Source organism: Bacillus rossius, chromosome 10, assembly GCF_032445375.1.
Source record: "Bacillus rossius redtenbacheri isolate Brsri chromosome 10, Brsri_v3, whole genome shotgun sequence".
NCBI lineage: Eukaryota > Metazoa > Arthropoda > Insecta > Phasmatodea > Bacillidae > Bacillus > Bacillus rossius.
The window spans coordinates 41,246,241-41,267,432 of NC_086337.1; the positions used below are offsets into that span (position 1 = coordinate 41,246,241).

The 21,192-nt window shown below is 41.5% G+C and overlaps 1 protein-coding gene across 3 annotated transcripts in view; it reads left to right on the forward strand.

The window, feature by feature from the left end:
* The window catches only part of LOC134536021 (retinol dehydrogenase 13-like), a 268,591-nt gene that overhangs the window by 232,595 nt on the left and 14,804 nt on the right, over window positions 1-21,192 (forward strand). The window lies entirely within an intron of this gene.

Below are 21,192 nucleotides of genomic sequence, written 5' to 3' on the forward strand. Positions count from 1 at the left end.
CATATCGATTTTCTCAGCTCACCCAGATAAAAATGTCTAAACCATCAAGATTCAAAGATTAAATTCTTTTCTCCTTAGGATGGGCACTACACGAACAAAAGACTAGCAGTACACACATTTTGATTGTTCTTATTGTAAGGTTAATATCACTCGTCGTCCATTGTTACTTCGGGACGTAAGGCTGGCTGATTTTAGGTAGTTACTCGGTGATGTTTTTTTTTCTCGATCAGTTGTTTACAAGTTCGATTTCGATAAATTATCTTAGTGAATTCTTGAGTGATCTTGCATTGTGTATTCTAAGAAAAACGTTCGAAAGAATATTCAGAAATAAAAATCGCTGCGGAAGTTTTAGTCGCAGTGGCAGAAACGCATAGAGTGACACCGGCTGGTGACGAAATTCGTTTCAAAAAAGTCTCTACGTAACGGTCCTATCTGCCTGAAAACTCAGCCGTATACCCGGGACAGGTTTAACTTGTTAAACACGGTTTGGCCTTTTTTTTTTCTTGACAATATTGCTTTCAAACAAAAAAAACGCACTGTAGTGCCCAATCTCAAAGTCACAATAAATGTTTTCATACTTTTTATTGTTTTTATATCCATGTTCTTGTCTTTCCAATGCACAGCGTGGTGTTTCTTTCAAAACAATATGATTGAAAATGGCTGCAAAGCGTTTAGTAATATTTCATAGGCTATGTGAAACCCTATACCGGCGTATGGATAGGTCTCCAGGTACTCAGGACTCTAAGAATTAGTCGTGATGGAACAGACATCAGTCTTTCCGGATAAGAATCGTAGTTAACATTTAAAACCTGATGAAATTGTTTCGATTTGCTCTTTTTTTCTACCTGGCTGTTGGCGACTGTTCCGAGCGACGTGGTCAGCTCTCGCGACGGGGAAGGTAGATAGAGGGACAGAGAGAGAGAGAGAGAGAGTGGAGGGGAAAGGGGTCGGAGAATCTCGGAGAGTATCGATTGTTGCTTGTCCAGGACGCGTGTGGGAGGGAAGAAAGGAGGGGGGTATAGAGTAAACCGAAGCCAACAATGGTCGGGCTATGATTGATGTCGACCGCCGTCGCTGCTCATTGTTGCCGCGCCCGGACCTCCTCCTTCCCCACCCCCCTCCCTTATCCCTTCCTGCCCCCCCCCCCCCCCCCTTTTTCCACGACAGCAATAATTAACCTCAAGACTATACTTGCCCTTGGGTCATGTGGCGAAAATTTCCTCTCCCTCTCCCTCTCTCTCCCTCTATCTCTCTCTATCTCGTCTCCCGTAAGGGACGGCCGCTTTTCCGGTACTCCAAGTATGGGGATACTTAACCCCCCGCCCCACCTTTCCCCCCCCCCCTCTCGCGCTGTCGGAAGTAGTATGATTCATCGCTCTCACCCCCCACCACCAGATTATTCGTCCTCCCGTCCCCAAGAAGTAGTGTCCTGCTGACGCGTACCATCGATACTTTTTTTGGTGGGATGTAATCCCACCATCTTGGATTCAAGGATATTTGTTGATATATCCCCTTTTGAATTATTCATCCAAATAATTAAATATAGATTAGTGTTGTAATTAACTGGCTGAAGTATGAAATCGGTGGGAAGAAAAACCTGGTTGCTTCACTTCTCTTTGTACGATTCTTGCAATGGGAAATATTTATTGATGTTGTACATACGTCACTGTTAGTTTACACTGTGTGCCATAGAGAAAACATGAAGAACGGTTCAGGTTTTCTCCGTAGCACACAGTTTAAACTAGCAATGGTTTACGTCCAGCATAATGAGTTTTTTTTTTCAATTGGCTGTATTAGTCACACTAGGCCAAGAGTGCTGACTTCGAAAAGTGTACAGAGTTCCACGGTCCTGTGGCTATCGATATGATTTTTTTTTTTAATGAAAGCCATATCTGCAACGCAGGCTGTGGATGGTACTTCTTTGATCCTATACAACATCTCATCGCATTAATTTTACTTTCGTGCCGTGTTACAGGCCACGTGGTTTACGCATATCTCGTGCATGTCATGGTGCGATTCCAGGAATAAAGGGCACAACTGCCCCCACTCATCAAACCCTCTTTGATTCAAGCTTTGATAGAGATGTGCTCATCGGTTGCTGACGCAGGGAGTGTTAGGAATGATAGATATATTTATCTTATGTACATCTCGGTGAACCCAGTATGTTATTTTTGGATGATTCAAGGTGAGTTGTTGCAACAACTGGAATCACAAACCACAAAGGCAGTGATGCATTTTGAGAATGATGATGAAACTGTCCAAACCTCTTGTTGTTGACGTAAGTTTATTGAATACAAAAATTATAATTTTATATTTTAAACCTCCCCCCTTCCTCGAAATAAATTTATGTATCAGTCACTGGCGCTCACTAGTAGTTATTTTATTAATCCTGTCAGTTTTAGTTTTGTATGCTTAATCCAACTGAAATATCATTTATTGAATTAATTTATAAAGATACACGCACATATGCTTGATATACAATACAATAGATATACAAGTATATACATCAGCGGAAATGTTAATTTCACAACGAGATGGAAGGAGCCACTTGGTTTACCCCCGTGAATACCACAACACATTCCGCGCTGCCCACTAGCAGATTTGTCCATAGTATGTATTAATAACCTTAAACAAAATGTTTAAAACAATTGTTTACGAAATGTGATTTTCGAGCTGTAAATGTTTCGCGAAAATTCATGATTAATTATTAACATTTTCACGGTATGTTACCGCAAGTCGATAGCTTTAATTTCTGGTAACATAATTTGTAACAAAACGTCAAGATATATGTGATTTATTTACATGAATAGACCTCAAATGACAGAAATTACAAGAAAAGAAAATAACTAACATGGCGTTTGAGACCGGGCCTTGATAGGGCTTTTTTTCAAATGTCATATTAATAATACGTTCAAAAATAAATAACAGTCAAGTTAATCATAAAATTGTTTACGTATAAGCGATAGCGCAATGGGAATCCTTCTTTTCACAGACGAGAGAGCCAAATGCCCGATCGTGCATCTTCGGGTGTTTTTTTGTTCATTGTAAATACATATGGCGGTGTTGATAAAAGGATACTAATGGTCAATTAGGTTAGGTTTGCTACATTATAAATACTTCAAAACATTGTAGACGGTTGATATGGTTAGGATAGCTACATAAAAGATACAGAAAAAAAAAAGCATGAACTTCGGGTAACTTCGGGTTTTGGCTTTCTCGTCTGTGAAAAGAAGGCTTCCCATAGCGCAATATTGCAATATTATCCCTCTTTTTTTTTATTTCAGTAGTCTCAGTAGAGAAAACAGTTCCAAGCTAGCGGTGAGAACTTGATTTGATTCAAATGACGGGATTAATTTTGCGCTTAAGGGTTGGCACTACCTGGAACCAGGAGGCACAGGTCGGGATTCAATTGTCTCTCGCCGGAGAGAAGAGCAGGCTGGCGGTTCAAACGGCACGGCGGACGAGGTAGCGTCGCCGATTACTCAAGCCGCGAGAGGAAGAGGAGGGGTGAAGGGAGGGGGTTTGGGGCGGTTGGGGGGGTTCGTTGAAAGCCTATAACATGAGTTTGAACTCCGGCTCTGCGAATGGCAGAGGAGACTTGCGCTAGAGATTCATCCGGTGGCACTCCGCTGCGCTCGGCAAAGAGGAACTTAGGTACTGCGACTGTTTAAAGCGGGGGGGTGTTCCGTTTCAGGAGATGATTTCCAAAATTTACTTTAAACAGTGTTGAACTGGTACACTTTCTGAGTAGCTTCACTTTCCCTCAAATTAAAAAAAAAATACTTCTTGCACAATTTACTGCCATTGTTAATTTTTTTTAACTTTATTCTTTAGTACATAAATATTTTAAGCTTAAAAAAAATTCCATTGGATATTTCAATTCATAGTTCAAATTTCTTTCAGAAACGTTTTTATTTTAAATTTTGTCTAACCTTTTTTAATTCATTTGTGAGGTTTTTAACAGTCAAGTAAAATGAAATAAAAAAAATTTTCGAAAAAAAAATCAAACGATATCATGTAGAGGTCAGTAGCATTTATATTTAAACTTATAAGTTTTAGTTCCTTAAACCATTTTGTTGTCGTCATTCGTCAGCCCCAAAAACGTTTAAAATATCAATTTGGAAGCTAGCTATGCAAAAAGTATTACGTAATTTTTTTTCCCCCTCTTGTGCGCATTAATGGACATTAGGCGTTGGGTTTCTCGTATCTATCAATGATTTTGCATTTAGAACTAGAGCTGTATGCATTTCCCCCTTGTTTGTTTTTAAAGTTCATATCAAGAAGTAACTAAAAAAATTTAATTTGTAAATTATGATTTTTTTTTTTTTTTTTTTTTTTTTTACATTTTTAAAGTGTCTCAACACAGAGAAAATATATAGGTTCGTAATTTTATCCGGCTGTGAAATTTTAGGTTAAATGTGTTGATGAATTTGAAATAGTATAAAAAAACATAGCTCAAAAATTAACAAAAGATTTAGGTTAGATTTAATATCATGTTTATGAAATTATTTGGCCACCATCCTATTGAAAACTTAAAAGGCCTGGAGCAGTCGGTGATCTAAGCACCGCCTGCGTTGTGTTGCGTTATGCATCGCGCAGCACTGTGCTGTTCGGCGCGTAGCCTAACTCCACAATTACAGGGGCATTGCTAAACAAAACAAAACAAAAATTGTAGCTAACAGACAAACAAAAGATGTACAAGGAAGCCAGTTAATACAGCATTGGCATTATGTACTTAGCTATGTTAAAAGTAGTCGAGAAGTTAGTTTAAAATCTATTGCAAAGTTTTTACTGAACAGACGAACAGACAGATAAGAAACCAAGTTAATAAAAACGTGGTAAAAAATAAATCCCGTAGTTAATCGAAGATAAGTATTCGGGCATGTACGAAAGGATTTGTGAATCGTAGACTTCCCGTAAACCAGCCATTGCGTATGTCTAAAACAAAGTTTCAAATTGCGTGTGCAGGTCTATCTCATCACTAGTCTATGGTAACCGTGCGCGGTGGGGAATGCTGTTATGTTCACAGGGATTAAAGGTTCACCCGAACAGTTCCGAATTTCTCCGAAGTTTGCCGATCGCTTGTGAAAAAAAAATAATACCCTACTGCAAGGATTTGTGTATTTTTACTGTCATATAGTATTTTAAATAACGCTAACTTAACCTAAAACATTCTTTTTAGTACGTTAATGTAACATAACCTAACGTCCCTGACTGAAACTAACCTAACCTGAACTTTTACTTCGTTAAACATCGGAACTGTTCGGGTTGTTGGTTGTGGCTTTCAACCCTGTGAACTGTGGGCTATCCGTGCGCGGGTGTGCAGTTCCGTCACATCCCTGCGACCGCCGCGCCGCCAGGCGGTTGCTCCGGAAAGCTGGCAGCCTCCGTGGAGGTGAAGGAGAAGGTAGCGAAGTGTGTGTGTGTGTGGTAAAGGGGGGAAGGAACGAGAAAACGACATAAATATTTATCAGGAGTCCGCCCAGTCAAGTTTGTCTTCCTCGTCAGCTCACGCGCTCGTGTGCGCATTCGACCCCATAGGGCCGGGACCCCCCCCCCCCCCCCGGCTCGTTTTACTCCGGGGCCTTTTTGTTGTTTAAACATCGCGTTCGCAACCCACCTCCACCACACACACTTCCACTACCTTTCCTTTTCTTGGATTTTCACGTCACTCGAACCACTTTCTTGGTGCGCGGGGGGGGGGGGGGCGGAAATTGAAAGGTCGCGTGCACTTGCTCCTTTCCACTCTCCCACCCCCCCCCCCCCCCCCCCCCCATTTTCCATTATGTAGGTGGCACGAGGCAAACGAGTGTTTCATACGCTCTTTCTACGCCAACAATTAGCATCTGGGAGGAAGGGCAAAGAGAAAGAGAGTGGGGAAAGAGAACCAGACAGCGAGCTGCGGGGGAGCTTCTGAGACGGTGTAGGTACTCGAGTTTCCTGGGAAATGTGCGAGAGGAAGCAGGGAGAAACGCGTGCCGTTCATTTTCATTTTTGAGAAATGAATGGCACGATATTGTAAAACAGTATTATATTAAGGTTTTAATACACGGGGAAAAGGTTTACCGTTTTCCCCTTAAATTAATATTTTAAAAGTCACGGGCATTTTAAAATTTTAAACAACTCATTTTCTAAGGTGTTCCCAGAAGCAAAAAAGGCGTAAGTACATTAAAGAATAGCAACTAACCCATAAATAACTCCAGTTAAAAAGTGATATAAGACTTATTTTTAACAACCAATAGTGCCAACCTGTTAAACAGCAATATTGTTTGGTTTTGTAAAGGAAATTTTTTTCAGTTTTTTCTTAAAACTAATATTTTAGAAAATAAGAGCACTTAAAGGTGTGGGTGGTGTTTGGGATATGTTCTAGTTATGTATAGGTATATTAATAGTGTAATTTAAATACTAATGGTTTTTATTAATAACTAACTGTGATAGTATATGTGTGTGTGTATATATATATATATATATATATATATATATATATCAAATTAAGGATCTAACACCCCATAATAAAGACCATTTATAGCATGAGCCCAAGTAAGGAACTCAACTTTGCACGTTTAATGTGTTAAAGTGTCCTTGGTGTTTTATAGTAGTGTTTTTTTAGTCTTTTTCGCTTTTATCGGAGCCGTATCATTATACAGTTTAAAATTTCGGTCTGCTAAATAAATTATTTAAAATTCGACGTTGCTGCAACTGGAAACGATTTATAGCGGCGAGTGCGGAAATGTAGTTGAAAATACAATTTGCATATATTTATCATGCTCGGAATTCTTCTGACGAATTCTACGTTAAATTTCAAGTCCGAGTTTCGTATTATACATAAGTCTTTTGCGACACGAGAACACGTGAATTTTCTCGTTACCGAAGTTAGATGATACACATCCCTGGCGAGTACTGAAAGTCTCGCTCACATTTTCCCCCCTAGATTTTATTAAAATCATAATCCTCTTGCAACTGGTAAAATGTGTGTGTCTTAAAGTTTGATCTAATGTTGGAGACACTCGTCAGTTGTTAACTGAGTAGGAAATTACGTAAGCCATCGCTTGAAAATACGGTTATAGTAAAAAAATTCATTCTAAAAAGTGAAATATGAATTAATTAATTGAAATACTAATAACATATAGCTTCACGTTGGAATACGCTGAAATCAGGAAAAGAAACTATTCGCCAATGGGTATCCGACACAAAAAAGAAATCTCGTTTCCGCAAACGTAATCATGGAGCCATTAATGTACAGTTTTAAAGTGATGGAAAGATACATCTGAGGTTGACGCCCCAGAAGTTAAACAGCTTGCTACAATCGATCCGTCGATTTTCAGGAAAGCTCACTACTTGCAGCACTTGACATTTAAAACACGTATACAATTTCCCGCGAGTTTCGTTTGGAAAAGAAAACTCATGAACTTATGTAGTATCAAAAACTTTTATCGGCAGTTAAATATAGCGATGTAATGAATTTATTTCAAATCATGTGCAAAAACACGAAATATCACCAGAAAAATAATTGAATCAAGAATACTCGCCTGATTTTAAAACACAGCAGATAGCGTGCAGCATAACACGTCTTGCGGTGTAACTTGCATCGGAACATTCAATGCAACGTTTGCGAAGTGAAACTTCCGTATGAATTGTGCTCGAACGGGAAATGCAGTTGGCCAGACGTTCGGGTGTGAAACCCGAGCTTTTTAAAGTCTCGCGGATCGTTTTTTGCAGCCGATCCCTGAGCCCTGATCCTACCCTTAACCTTCACAGGTGTAGGTGCAGGTGGCGGTGTTGAGGACTTGGGAGGAGGGGGGGGGAGAGGAGGGGATCCGAAAGCCTGACTCGCCCAATGACGGTTTCCCCACCGTCAAAGGGAGAGACGTCCGCGGAGTGTTTTCAACCCCTGGAAACCCCCGGTCTGCCCCACCCCCACCCCCCCGGGTCCCACGGTAATATCAGAGGGGATGACCACCACCCCCTCCTCCCCCTCCTTCACGACCTCTCCTACTCTGTAATCTCCGTAATCTCTCCCCGCTCGTCGTGAACGCCGGGACGATCTCTTCTGCGGCCCCGGGGCTAATTCTACCTTATTCCTCTTAAACCTCTATGGCCCTCGGGGCTTCCTCCAGCCCTCGTTCCCTCCCTCCTCCTCGCCGCTAATGTACACACACGCCCGCCGCCGCGAAAAGATTAGCTCCCCCCTTCTTTTTTTCTCTCTCTTATGCTTCGTTTCGCACAACTAATGACCAGGGGTCGGCTTATTAATTCGTTGTTACCCGCTGGAGCTTAGGGACTATTGGCCCGGGCGCGAGGGAATTGAAACGGAAAAAAAAAAGAAAATGGCCGTCGATTGCGCACTGCAAATTCGTATGCATTTACACGAAAACAGCCTGTAACGCTAAAAAAAAAATTTAGTGTTCGCAGTACTACTGGGTTCGTATTTCTCACCCGCACATTTATGCTCTGTGTGTTGTCCCAGTACCTCCAATAGTTAAAAATTTATTTGTAAACCGTTCCCTGAATTGCTTTCCAGTGTTAACTGCGCACATATTAAGCTAAATGAAATAAAGTTCAGTAGTTGAATATTTGATTATCTTTTCCATGGTCTAATTTTTTTTTGCGTGAATGAAACATCAATAAAAATATAAAATTATGCACCAATTTTCGTAAGAGATGCTCAGTATTATCTCGAAAAAGGTCTTTCATAGCCATGTCTTGTACAAAGCTAAAATATATTTCTTAAAGCATCACAGACTAGTTCTTGGCAAACTGGTTTCCAAAGGAATCTTTTGTAAAAGTAGTACAGAATTTTTTTTCTTTCTTTTGTGTGCTATTTGAGGGGAAAAAACCTGATGTTCCTGTAAGTTCGTCAGATAGCAAAATATGTGCAAGTGTTTTGGGTAGGGAAAATGCCTTAAATGGTTGTTTTTGGATATCAACGAATCCAGTGTGCCCCAATGCAAGTGATATTCTATATAATTACAGGATCGCTATTATAAATCCCATAGAGACGGGTTACAGACGAAAATACTGCACGTTATATCAGTAAACTGCTTTCCACTTGTGAAATAATTGGGGGGTTCAATATTGCAAAATATATATATATATTAAGAATGACTATATATGTAACAATACAATCAATAATGTCTCTTCAATGGTCTCAGAAAATCGAGAACAAGTTTTCAATTGTTAATAATAAATTTTTGTACGATTAATTCATAAATTCAAAATGGTAACTGTCTTTACCCGTACGTAAACATTACACCCAAACATGTTTTGCTATACGAGTGTGTGAGTGTTGATTATGGCTTGACGCGGCTGACATCGTGATCATTAGAGAGGGGTGAGAGTTGGAACGATGAGACGGGGCAGCGAAAGAACGCATCGATGAAGGGAAACGGGAGCACCCCGAGAAATCCTACCGGCTAAGGACAACGCCCGAAACTTATTCCACTATCTAAAAAAAAATTAACTTTGGAGGATGAACTAATTTATTATATTAAGGAAGTTGCAGTGATTATTTGAACCCTTTTCGTCCGATTTTGCCCATTAACGAGCTCTGTGTATCAATGTGGAAGTTATTTCGTGCGGAAATTATGGTAGTCATAGTGTATATAAACATTTTTATGAAAATAATATTTTGAGTTGGCGATGTTTTTTTGGAATGTACGTGCCATGAAACTAAAAGCTAGGTGTGAATTTGCCTGAAGTCACACGACAGTAACGACTGCAATGGGTGATCTTTCTTCGAAATCTACCATAACAATCCTGGGTTTGAACTCATCGGGAATCGATCCAGGAGTGCTGCGATGAGGAGACGAGGTATCATGACCACTCTAACATAGCGGTGCCTGTTTTCGAACGAATATACACCCCTCCTTTTTTCCCCCCCAAAACAAGGCTTTCACAAGGGGGTTAGCAGTGTCTGGTTGGCCACTACGTCGTAGGTCATCTTCGACCGCCAACAACGTTAGGAAACGAGTGATTCAACCCCATCAGTAACTCCCCTCCGCCCCCTCCCTGATCCAGCTACCCTCCTCCCCTTCCTTCACCACATGGAAGCTGCGGTAGACGATGGACCGGATGTATTGCAGAAATATCGATTGGGAGGTACGGCGCACTCTGGAAATAGCCTGTCCACCATTCCTTCTTCACCCTCGGACCCCCCCCCCCTCCCCCCTCAATTTTCAGCACCCTAGAGCACCTCTACCAGGTGATTGCGTATCTGATCGTGGTCCTGCCTCCCCCCTCCTTCCCCGACGGGGAGAATTGGGGGGGGGGGGGTTGGTTTTCCATCGCAGCTCCTCGGTTTGATTAATAGAGCGGGACGCTGCGGTAAAAATGTTCCCCGGTATGAAACGGAACGAGCCTCGTGATGCGCCCCTTGGGAGGCATCGTTCCCTTTCGCGGACGGCGGGACGCGCGCGCCCTTCCATAGAGTAGGCGACTAGGTAGAGACCTCGCGAGTTTACAGATGTTCTGACCTGCCGACAGAACTGGCACGTCGTGAAAATTGCAGCAGCAGCCAATGAATGAAAGGCACTCGAGTGATTGTGTACAACTTCGTGGAGTCCAACCTGGCATTAGAAAAAATAACGCAAAATTTTCAGGTCTCCAACAATACAAAAAAAAGTAGGAATTTAGGAAGAGACAAAACCATTTATTATTTATCAATTAACCATAGGTGGGAATGTGATGACTGAATTACTATTAATCTAGTATTAATTAAAGGGTATTACCATTATAATTAATGGATTAATTATTGAGCTTGATGTCACAGCGTTAGCATCGAGATAGTCAGAGATGACGATGGGGCGATGACATACTAATGGGGCATTTCAGTGATTAGAGATGTTCGTTTCCCGAAAGAAAGAAAAAAGTATTTTTGGGTAAATTTTCCTGTGATTTGCCGGGTAAATTGTTTGACTTCTTACATTCAGGGAAACAAGCAAATAAATTGTACACGAGTAGAGTGTAGCCATGAGGCTAAAAATTACTTTGCAGGGCAAATTAAACCGCAGGTGTGCTGGTAAGAACTATTCATCGGCGGCGCCCAATGAGCGACTCGACCTGCAGACGGGAACTGGCGTCTTGTTTCATCGCAGGCCTGGAAACACTTACCTACGAGAGGGGTAAAAGGGGGTGAAATCATCCCCTCGGCAGCCGGGCTGACGGAACTCCTGAAGAGGGCGCTGAAATCTCCGCCCACGGGGTGTACAGATATCAGACTCGGCAGCTCCTGCTGACCGCGACACCGTAGACTCTGCGTGGCTGACGTGGCAGCGATGTACCGCCACATAGAACCACATAGAACCATACATTTTGTCTTTGTTTACCACCTACTTGGCCCGCTCAACATTTGTGACTTGGGTAAGACCCATGCTACCCTCTACCAACTGATAGGAGTACCTATCAAATGATGACAACACAAAAATATTGAACCCAAAATAATTCAGCACAACAGTTGAAACGAGACAAAAACACGACAAAACGAAAAGACAAACAAATACAATAGTTTTACCAGTCGCACCTGTGTTTCCGTACCATGTGCGTCTCTGACTGAGGACGGGAGCAGATAGCAGTTCCCGAAACGTCGCTTGTTTCTGTTTTGGTAAAACTATTGTATTTGTTTGTCTTTTCGTTTTGTTGTGTTTTTGTCTCGTTTCAACTGTTGTGCTGAATTATTTTGGGTTCAATATTTTTGTGTTGTCATCATTTGTGGGTTTTTTTTTTTTTCGTTTTAGTACATTTTTCTTTGTTTGTTGACCATATTCCTGTTTCGGAATATTTTGTGGTGTTCATATCCTTGTTGACAACAGCAATTGTTTGCTTAATTTTGTGTGTGTTTTTTTTTTTTTGTCTTTTTTGGGTATTTTTATTTATTTATTTTATTTATTAGTTTTTCTTCAACAGAAAAAGTTCTTAGCAATGGCGTACGTCCAAAAACTTACATCAAGTCATGCACTCCCATTGCACAAATCTTTTAAAGATAACAGTACCTATCAATCTACGTAACATAAATTTGTCGTAACGCACGTCAACATTATGCAAGTCTATGTTTGTAATGGAAGAAAAGAAAATTCTCCTGAAATATATGTGGTTATATTTTAAGTGTCTCCAGCAAGGTTGATGGGTGGGGGCGACGGGAGATAAAACCCCAACTCCACACGGCAACATCAGCCACGTTTCCTGCTTGCGGCGTAAAATATTCCCACCTGCCCTTTTTTTATTTTTTTTTATTATTTTTAGTTGAGTCAGTAACCAAACCTGACTTCGCGTTCGGGAAGACTAAAAGGGTAGGGTTGTATGGAAGGTGGCGTCTATCTCCGCGTCTTATTTTCCCTCCTCCCTCCTGTAGAATACCTTCGTACCTTTCAGCGGCAACCCCGAGTCCTCATTCGTCATCAAGACGGCTTCCCGCCAATATCCAGACCACTTCTCCCAGACGAGATTCGCTCTCTAGTCCCTCCCTCGCCGGTCATATCCCATCCCCCACCCCCTTTTCCCATCGTCAACCCAACGGCGGCGAATGCCTAGAGAATGAGCTGGAGGAAATGGAAAATGGCCGCGTGTAAAGGTGCGCAATAATAATTTCCTTAAGAGGTCCGCCTGCATGGCGGTTTCATTTCTTCTTCTTGTTTGGACGGGAACAAGGAAGCGCTAAGAACGACCTTAGCATGCGTATCCAGTGCTCAGTCACCTCTACTGCGCCATGGTGTAGCTTTTTTTTCTTCGCGACGCGTGTACCTATGCAACAACGTTTTAAGGCACCTTGGGTGGTCTCGTAGATATTATTCAGTTGCAGCGTTTCGATATACATCAGTGTGAATGCGACCATTTTTTTTCAAACGCTAAATGTCTTGAATGTAATAGACATCCCACGTAGTTTAGGATTTTTTCTTTTTTTGTTTTGTTTAAAAAACAAAATACGTCCATTAGTTTCTCGGAGAATCGTGTTATCCAAACAAGCTAACGAGCAGTTTCGCTCCAGTTAGGCGTTGTACATCGTGTCTCGTCCTTAGTTGGCTGTGTGCGTTTTAATGAGATTTACTCTCTCGTTCCATTGCATGATTTCTGCCATTATCACAATCCTTGTATCTGCGTGTTTGGTTGTCTGATATACGCCATAGAGCACAGCAGTTTTAGACGCTTTTATAATGTAATGGAAAAAAATATATATTTTTAATGTATCTTAAACTTTATATTATTTTTTTAAAGTTAAATTAAGAATGAGAATTTTTCAAATATTTAATTTCATCAAATGCATCATCTGATAATATCTAATTTTTACTCTTAAAGACGCCATCGTGGTTTCAACCATTTTTGACCAAAAATGTTATATATCCTTTTTAATATTATAAATTTCGTTTCTGTTTGAACATAGCACATAATTTAAATGAATGTCTTGTATTAATATTGACCGACTGCTACAAATAGTTTATCCTGTAAAATAATAATTTGTTTACCATTGAATTTTTTTTTCCTCAGAATGACAACTGTAATAATATTGTTAATAGACACTATTTTATAGACTTGGAAAAATCAACAAATAGCACAATTTTAAAAAATAATTAACATTAGCATAATTAACAATGGTATACAAACTAATATTGTTTTTTTTTAACAAGATGGGTGGTATCAATCTGGCAACAAGAGGCGCTATTTACTCTGTACTGCAATCTAAGCGTGAGACTCGTTATAGTTTTGTATTTATAAGGTTCTTTCTTTTATGAGTGAAACATTTTTACAGCCTCACAGGGAAAGGAACGTGGGCAGGAAACGGAGTCAACGTGTGTAACATGTGTAACGTATGTAACGAATATTGCTTGGTGGCAAGGAGTTTTAAAAAACAAGGTATTTTGAGCCGTATATTTTACAATACTTTTGTAAACGTTTACATACTTTAGCAACTCTGAGGTTGGATTAGGTGTTGGGATTAATATTGTGACAATTTTTATACATATGTCCAATAGGAGTTCTGCTTCATATTTTAGCTACCATAGACCCATTAGCTCATTCTTATATTCCATTGGAGTCATGGACAGACACTGTTGGATAAGGATCTGTTTTCGACGCATGATCACGTTTGTTTCAAATGTCAGAGTACCCTAGAAAATTTCCTATCCCTCTTATTTGTGATGCTTGACTTCTGACAAACGTGGAGACCATGCAGCCATGTTTTCTCTCTCTCCCTCTGTCTCTCTCTTCCTCCCTACCTCTCTCTCCATCCCTCTCTCTCCACCTGTCTCCCTCTCTCTCCCTATCTCCCCCTCTCTCTCCATAGCCGAGATAACCCGCTCGTCTCGCTAAAGACCGCGAAACACGACGAGTCCGTGCAGGTCGATGCCGGAGAACCTCCGCCATCACACGGCGGCCCGACGCGGTGCGATCGAGCGAGCGACTAGAAGAGCAATGATACCGCCGTCTTCCCCCAACCCCTCCTTCTCCTCGCCAAACATTACCCAACTCGGAAGGAGTCATTAATCACCATCCATCGGGCGTCTTCTCCCAGATTGGAAATTGATTCGCAGGAGTAGCCGTGAACTTTCTACGACACCAAGAATTCTTGCTTCCTTTTTTCTTTACTTTTTTTTTTTGTTCGGACTGACCTTTTGCACGTAAACAAGCGAGAGCAATAAACATGCTTTGACATTTTGTTTTGACTCCAGCCAGGAGAACATTTTTCTTTCACTTTGATACCACCGTCAAACATTACAATTTTGAATTTTTCCAGCGCGTTTGTACCTACCAAGTTACACTAATTCCGCTTCTGGCTTTTAGTTGCAATCAATCTTACTGCTGAATTGTTTTAGCGTTTTATGATATGGGGGGGGGGGGGGGGTGTTTAAAAAATCCTTAAAGTACAGATAGGCAGGAGAGTACGCAGAACTTCATTACTTTTTCTTTCAAATTGTTCCTATTTGTTGATGGGAATAATAGATTTTTTAAGGGTTTCCTCACCCTCCCCCCTCCCCAAACCCTTTTTGGTTACGCCACTGTAGATAGGTAGCTTTCCTACTATTGTACGACCTTCGTTTTTGTTCACTTAGTTGAATATAAATTCGTCGTACGTACAGAAATAACTCTCAAACGTCAAGTAAAACATTTCTGTAAAACGTTTGATATGCCTTTCATCGCGCTGATTTTCTGGCATTTTGCCAATAATGTGATGGAGACGTGCTTGTAAACTAAATGCTGTGTAACAGTACAAAAATACACCTTACAGACTTAAAACAGCTACTTTTTAACTTCAATTATTGGTTAAAATAAAACTGTAATATCGTAACCCGTAATGAGAATTGTGGAATAATAGTTATTTTTCATTGACAATCGTGAGGAATATAGGAAAAAAAGGGACAAAATTTTTCGTCTCAATATACTTTAGTATACGTACTAAAACTTATTTTTATATTAAATTGAGACTTAGGTCAAAGAAAACAACCTGTAACTTCCAACAGCTACCATTTTTCATCAACATTAATGTACCGAAATGTGTTTTTCTTTACATAAAAGTATCACAAAGACATTAAGGCTCTTTATTCCGGCATTATTTTTTCAGGCAAATTCTGTAATTCGGCACTAATTGAGTCGCTTGTATTTGGATTTTTCTGGGAAAAGGGGGCGGAAGGGTTGTAAATGGGGCGTTTTAAATTTCATCAAACATGAAAGAAATAGCTTGACAATTGAATGAACGTATTTTTTTTACTAGATAACTATTAAATTGTAGGGCGCTGTATTGTGGCTAATCTCAATACGTTAGTAAAAATTTCATTAAAAATTAATCAATTAAAAAATTAAAAACTGCAGTCGCGGTGGTTTAGGACATCGGTAAAGGCGGGATTACAATAGCACGTCGCCTGCGTCCGTCCGTTTTCCCTCCGTCTGTCAGTCACGTGACCTGCAGCCAATGGGATGGCCCGAAAAATTCTATATGTCCATCCGTCAAAAGCTTGACAATCACTAACTTTTGAAGGACGGGCGTGTGAATTATATCTATGGTTTTGGCCAAGGCATTCAATTGTTACCAGATTACAGACCTACATATGGTGTTTGTATAGGTCGTTCAGATGTTTTGTATAATACCATTGCGATTCTTAAAATTCATGTTCAAACAATTTAATCATGATTCTTAGCTCGATAAAATATTCTTCAACTTTGTTTTCAGAAACCATGCGGAGGGTTGGGGAGGGGGTGGGGACATTTGTACATTGCTATCCGCATTGGGTTGGTTGTTGCTGGTTTGTTTGGGGGGGGGGAAGGGCTACTTTCGTCGTTTCCCACCAGGCTGCCAGCCAGCCTAAACTTAAATCAAAAAGGGGAAGAAATATCGCACCTAATTAAATTACTTCCAACCTAACTAACGCGATTGTGCGCGTCCAAAACTCGGCACTGCCAGTCCGAGCATGCCACTGGCTTCAATGGTTAGTATTTGCACTCAAGGCGTGGACGAGTACTTGGCTGGATGACACTACTAACCTTGCGGCGGTGTTACTCGCTATCAGTTTCATCAGCCTGTCACACCACTGCGCTGCCTAGCAAACAGCATGCCGTTCGTGGTAAGGGCAACTTCAACGATGTACATTTGCACTGAAGTATCATTCATTTTATGTGAATAGTGTGATTGAAAATGTAAATAATATTTATCTACATCCATACCTAATTAGCAAGAAGTTTTCACTTCAGTCGCGCGAAGGTTCCACGCATATATATATATGTGTGTGTGTATATATATATATATTATATATATATTATTTTTTTTAACGATTAATATTCTAATTCATATCATACTTACTAACCATCATCAGACGTTATCAAACACCATTTCCGCAATGTTTTGGGCATATTCAATATAGAAGTGGTGAGGTTTAAAAAGTGATTAACTGCGTCACAGTACGCCGCCTCCTTAAAAATTCTTAACTCCATGGTTATTTCCATATCTGTTTAAATCCAGTGACATGAATAAACATTATAAGCATACAGTTTTAGTTTTTTAATGTGTTTCTGTTTCCTATTAATTAAAAATAAAACAGAATTATTGCAAGTGAAGACTCGGGTCCATTAATGTTGATAAGTTATATCATTCGGTGAATTAACGAGGCTGCATTAGCCTTCAAAGAGGAAGAAATAAAACACGATGCTTTATAACAGCAGAATCTGAAAATATACTTTTTTTTTCCTTTCTAGAAGAGAGTAAATTACCAAGCATCTACCAACGAAACAGAAGCAGAACAATGCGGTGTTTAGTTTCCTTTCATGAAAATACTCCCACGAACTCTCGGCGAAAAAGCTATATCTCAATGCGGCAACCGTTCTCTGTTCCCTCTTCCTACTCCATCCACCACTCCATCCCTTTTACAGTCGTTGCCATGTCTACACGGTTGTCGGGCAAAATCATAGACGGGCGGTAAAGGGGTGTTTGGGAAGGAGTAGGGGGGGTTGGCTGACTAGATAGGAATAACCACGTACTTACGAAGACAAAAGAGGTGAATTTGCATGAAGCAATTTGCGATTCTGATGAGCTCTCCAGCTGCGCGAAAGAGATTGGAAGAGAAGGGGAAAGGAAAATAAAGGGGGGTGGGGGTGTTTCTCGGGCTCGGCTGTGACCCGAGTTGTAATCGCACGCCTTCTGGCTCGCATGGCAGGGCCTAAACCACCAGACGCGGTTCTCAGGGGGTGTCGGCCGCAGTAGGTGAGAAGGGAACGGTAGCCGTGGTGCCTGTGCAAACAGATCACAGGCGTGGGAAAGCACAGCTTTACCCACCCCCGCCACGCGCAAATCAGGACTGACAAGGATTCCCTCTCCGTCCGCCACCAGCTCAGCGTTCTGGTCAAGACGGTCAAAGTTGTGTGCGGGACAAAATGACCTCATACAAACATGCAACGTTTCTGATACATCGCACAGACGTGGTATTAGTTCACTGAAAAATTTTAACATTTCTGCAACATTACAAAAATGTGTGTCTCCAACTTTTCGGGATAAGACTGGTGATCGCTGACAGACACTGAAACTTTTCTCACCTTTTTGAGATATTTATTCGCCATACACATTATGGCACTTGTCACTAAGGAAAACCAGTTTTTAAACACCTTCTTAAGAAATTATTTGCATTTGGAATGAAGCCACCCTGGAACAGCATTTTCATCGTTGGAGCATGCTGACTTTCGGTATCTTGTTTTTTCACGATGATGCTTGCCCACACAGCACTAGTGCACCCAAGAACTTTCGTGGCAGTTTCGTGGAATGTTTTTGATCATCCCCTCTATGTCACCGAATGATTACCACCTCTTCAGGCACGTGATACAGTGGCTTGCATCGCACTGTTTCCTTCTCGATGATGTTTTATCGTGGCTTCATTCCCAGGATGTTTTTCAATTTTAAACTTATTTAACTATATGGCAAGTACAGTTGTAGTTTTCAGTTGAATATAATAAAACTAGTGTCTGTCATTGACAACCAAATGGAGGCTTTTTTTTTCACTTCCCTAGTAAATCAAATGAAGTCTTTTTTTAGAGTGGGTTTATCAAGCTTAAGTAACTCCCCGACCTTCTCGTGGAAATTTTCTCTGTCAAGCAAGCTAACACAGCATTCAGAAATCCATTATGCATTTAAGATATACCCGAAATGAATCTGATTTTTATAAATTATTTCTTCTATTAAAAATACTGAACATTTCGTACATAGAGTACTTAAATTTAAATAGTTTCCAAAAAAGATTAATACTTTATTTTTAGTTCAACTATTAATTTTTTATCTTTTTTCTTTATTTTACACTAGCTGATCGTCAAGTATACTTGGCACAGCTGTGTATAGTGATCTTAGTGTTGGTGATTATGTGATGGTGGTGGTAAAGTACCAGTGGTGTTGGTAATGGTCAGGGGCGCAACAACAGGGGGGCAAGGGTATTTGCCCCCCCCCCCCCCCCTCCCTCTGAAACCTTGAAGTGGGGGCAAACGGGGGCAAAGAAAGTGCTGTGTAATCAATTTTTAGATAATAAAACTGCTTAAATAGCACCATTTTCCACCTTGAAATACAAATTTTCCCGGGGGATGGCCCCCCGGACCCCCCACTTCAATAGGGGGGATTAATGATTCTATATAAAAAGGTATATTGCTCCCCCTTTGGAAATTTAGTTGTTGCGCCCCTGGTAATGGTTGTCTCAGTTGTGTTAGTGGTTGTCCTGTTAGTGGTCCTAAAGATGGTAGTTATCACAGTGATGATTTTGGTAATGATGGTTGTAATCTTGATGGTGATCCTAGTTGTGGTGAATGTGATTCCAGTAGTAGTGGTGGTCCCAGTTGTATTCCCAGTATTGCTCTTGGTGATGGTCATGATCATGGTGTTGGTGGTGATCCTGTGTGTGGTTGTGGACTTGATGGTGGTGGTCCCAGTGGTATTGGCAGTACTGGTGGTTGTAGTGTTCACATTCGTTGTGGTAATGGTCCTGATAATGGTGGTCCTGGTGTAGGTATTTAAGTAGTAGCCCCAGTGGTGGATGGTGGTCCTGCTGGACATCATGGGGCTATATTCCAGCACATGACAGAGAAAGAGGTTCCTGGTGGTTATGAATGATCTCTTCACCAACTGGATGGAAGCATAACCCACCAGCAACATTCGGGGCAACACCATGGGACTAATATTGCAGATGGAATTTTTCCTGTGTTAGGGCTACCCCAGGGACTTGCTGATGGAAAATGGCAGTCAATTCGTCGGGAGTCAATGGCAGGATATGTGCATCTCGTGGCACATCGAACATTGGACTACCCCTGCCTAGCACTCCCGAGCCAACCTGATGGAGAGACAAAACCAGGAGTTGAAAATGCAGTTTACCATAAGGCTAGGAAGCAACAATACCAAGTGGGACACCCACCTTTTGGAGGCTCTATTTTGCATCTGTCGCAGAACTAATGCAGCATGGGAATCAGTAGCGGATCCAGAGGGGGGCTAAGGGGCTCAAGCCCCCTCCAAAATCATCTGGGTCCACTATTGTTTTAGTGTTTGCCTTGATAAAGCCTAGCCTCAGCTGGGTCAAGCCCCTCCCAAACCAAAATCCTGGATCCGCCACTGATGGGAATGATCCCAGGATAAGTGGTTCGAGGCCAAAATTTACCCATGCTAGGCGAATTGACAGCCAAAGGGTATCTGACAAAGGGGAAGAACTAGAGGAGCGCTGTCAATGGCGAGAGTCGGAACTGGCAACAGTGCATGAACACCAAAGGGCTTATATCTGACACATAACACAACAATTGACCCGACCCCTGTCAGAATTACAGCCTGGAGAACAAGTGTACCTGTGCATGCAGCCTCTGTCCAACATGCCGAATAACTATTGTGCTGGGCTGAGTTTCAGATGGTCGGGACCACACACGTTCCTGAAGTGATTGAGTCAAAGCAATTACTTCGATCGCCTGGGTGGATGATGGTAGCGAAAAGTGGACTGGGACAATATCCAGAGAACAACACTCCCGGAAGAAAACATGGTTCTTGAAGACGATGCCCTGAAAGAAACAGGCGAAAAGCCTACTACAGATGACACGATCATGCCCTAAGGCATGGGAGGGGGCCTGTTCCATGCCACACCCGGCTCGGAGACTGCGACACCAGGACCAGCAGGAGGCCCTACCACAACTCCGAGGAAATGCTGCCTACTGATGCAGATCTGTGAAATCACCAGAATGCCCAAGGCAGGTGCCGATACAGTCGACATGCGAATTCTGGTTGCAGAGGCAGACAAGGTGAAGGAAGCAGAGCTACCCTTCCCACGGGGTGCGGATGAAGGCATAGACTCTCTCGTGGATGCAGAGCTCTGGATCAGGGTGGAGGAGCCCACTGAGACAAACCTGATATGTCACCGATACCAGTGCCAAGCTCCATGTTACCTTGAATACTATGCCACAGTCTCGTAGCTAAACTTGCTGGTGGATGGCACCTGGTGAGTCCGAAATGAGAGTGGTGGCCTTAACTAAAACTGCCATGGGAGAGGGGAGTGTGATCCTGCTGCTTTCAATGAATGCATGTACGGACTTGGCTCGGTCTTATCCAGGGAAGGAGGGTTCTGATGACATATTACCTTAGTCAGTAAGCAAAGTCTGACACCCAGTAATGTTCCTCGCTCGTGACAGCTATCGGGATGCACCTGGCCAAGAGCACCACTACTAAGACCAACACTCCAACTGTGCAGTGTGTTAATTTCTAGCTATGGTCTT